Source organism: Vespa crabro, chromosome 8 (assembly GCF_910589235.1).
Source record: "Vespa crabro chromosome 8, iyVesCrab1.2, whole genome shotgun sequence".
NCBI classification, from domain to species: domain Eukaryota; kingdom Metazoa; phylum Arthropoda; class Insecta; order Hymenoptera; family Vespidae; genus Vespa; species Vespa crabro.
This window is the reverse complement of record NC_060962.1, coordinates 6,409,232-6,411,731: the sequence shown is the minus strand read 5'-3', so window position 1 is coordinate 6,411,731 and position 2,500 is coordinate 6,409,232. Positions and strand designations below refer to the sequence as shown.

Genomic DNA, 2,500 nt, shown 5'->3' with positions numbered 1-2,500 from the left:
TATATAAACATATATACACACATACATACATCTGCATTTCCGCGTTCACGCCACAGCAACGTCGCCAGGTCTAAGGTCGAATATTCGATAGGCGAAGAAGACCTGGCTTAACGGTAAACCACGTGCCTCCTCGGAGGTTTTGACAATCCACGTCGTGGGTAATCGCGCCTGCAGCAGTCGCATACCGCACGCTCCTTGCGACCGAGCACGACGACGATGAGGAAAGAAGAAGAAGAAGAAGAAGAAGAAGAAGAAGAAAAAGAAGAAGAAGAAAGAAGAAAAAGATGAAAAGAGAGGAGGTTGAGGTGTAGGTACAGATAGAGGTGGAGGAGGTGAAGGTGGTGCCGGAGGATGCTAGTAGAGTCTCTTAAGGCTTTAAAAGAAAGATAGAGAAAGATAGAGAAGAGGGCAAACTTGTGCTCTCGCAAGGCGCAATCGGCATGTATCGAAGGGACCCGGACTAAAGAGGCGTGCATCGGGAATTCAAATAAATCGCTAATCGTAGGTATTTATCCTTTCGCGTCCGGTGACGTACGGAGTGCCGAGTATGCGGTAAGCCACATCTCTAACTTCTATCTTCCACTTAACTTTTCCACGTTTCTCTACCTTTCCTCCCTATTTTTTCTTTCTTTTTTATTTTTGTTTTTTATTTTTTCTTTTTTTTTTTTTCTTTTTTTTTTCTTATCTTATTCCGCGTCTTCATTTCCTTCAATCATTTTCTATAACTTTTCTTTCCTTATTCGTCGTCGATCTTGATCTAATTCTCGACCTTCCAATTGTCTTGCGTTATATTTCTCTCTGTAAAAACGTAACACAACGATTCAGGATCATTTTCGAAATTTCGATCAGAATTATTCACGTTTTATTATTTGGATATACATTCTGTCCTTCTTTTTCTTTTTTTTTTTTTTTTTTCTTTTTTTCATTTTCTTTTGTACGAGATCATAATTTTGTACGAAGTCATAAATCTGTACCAATTCGATCTGCACGAAGATCTCTTTAGAAATTATCATTGATTCAAAAAATTGATAACAATGTGATTACGACGAATTATTTATTACACTCGTAATAAGAAACGTATCTTCGAACATTTTATTTATTTATTAGGCATACTTTTTTCGTTTAACTATCTAATCGATAATATCAATGCTATATAATATAAAATATCTTGTCACGTTCGAAGTTAACACGATCCATTTGCATCGTATGGTATCAATTGCATCGATAAATCCGAGTGCATGCATCTATGTAAAGCTAAACCCGTAACAAGAAGTCAACGTTACGAGACGTTAACATCCATAAATTGTTTTAAGTACACACTTTCAGTGATTAGAAACTTATGGGACCGGGTCTTAATCGTTCTCTCACATCGGTTTATTAAACCTCTTCTCATGGATAATTTCTTTCTTTCTTGTTTTTTTTTCTTTTTTTTTTATTTTCTTCTTTTCTTTTCCTTTTTTTCTTTTTCTTTTTTTCTTTCTTTTTTTTTTTTTTCTTTTTTTTTTTTAACTTCGTAATGAACGATTTCCTTTCGATGAACCGAACTAACCATTACTTACTTCCGCCGGTTTGCTGATAGGAATCGCCATTTTGGCTTCGTGCGACTCTTAAAGCATTTCTGTTGTTGGTCAAAACGATAAGTATTTTTTATAATATATTTTTTTTCTTCAGATCTTCTTGCATTTTTTTTCTTTTTTTTTTTTTTTTGGAAATTTCTTTCTTTTTCTCTCTCTCTCTCTGTTTTCGTTCCACTATCGATCCCATTAAAATCTGCGAGTGTTTTCGGAAAGTGACAATAGCCTGCATTGTTACGATTAAAAAAAAAAAAAAAAAAAATAATATTTCGTATGACAAAATAATATAATCCTTTAGAAGAAATAGAAATAGAAATAAAAAATTTCTTTTGAAATATTATTATCCTATGTTATGAGGGGAAAAAAAAAAAAAAAAAAAATTACGCACCTGCGCCAACTTTTTTCTTTTCCTTTTCTTTTTTTTTTTTTTATTTTCATTTTCTTAGATTCATTAGATCCCGAAATTACATTGAAAACTTTCTCCCTTAATAATCAACGAATTATTTATTTGTTCTTACGAGACAAATCATTGGACGAAAATTATTCGTCGCTTTTTTGCGCCTTTCTTTCTTTTGTGAATTTCGCAACAAAATGTCGCACGTAACGTGGATCGAGTACAAAGCGGAAGTCACGTGACTCGTTTTACAATGACGTTTAAAAATGTATAATACAATTAATTTGCATAAAAAAAAAAAAAAAAAAAAAAAAAAGGAAGAAGACGAAGCAGAAGAAGAAGAAGAAGAAGAAGAAGAAAAAGACGGGGGGAAAGAACCGCCAGAAGACGAATGTCTTTTATTCGTTGTATCGAATATTTAAAGGGAACTATATTTCAATCCCCCCAAATCTATCTCTTTTACGTAATAAAATGATCAAAATGTAAATCGTTTTACTCGCAGTTAAGGAATACATATATATATATATATATA

The 2,500-nt window shown here is 33.2% G+C and overlaps 1 protein-coding gene across 13 annotated transcripts in view; it reads right to left on the bottom strand.

Moving 5' to 3' along the window:
- LOC124426259 overlaps positions 1-2,500 on the bottom strand; it is a 180,570-nt gene that overhangs the window by 99,031 nt on the left and 79,039 nt on the right. For 2 of the 13 annotated variants that reach the window (XM_046967730.1, XM_046967724.1), the window contains one exon: positions 26-798. The exons of the other annotated variants lie outside the window; for them this stretch is intronic. The gene's annotated coding sequence lies outside the window, so the exon portion shown is untranslated. The remainder of the gene's footprint in view (positions 1-25; positions 799-2,500) is intronic. 13 annotated transcript variants of the gene reach the window in all.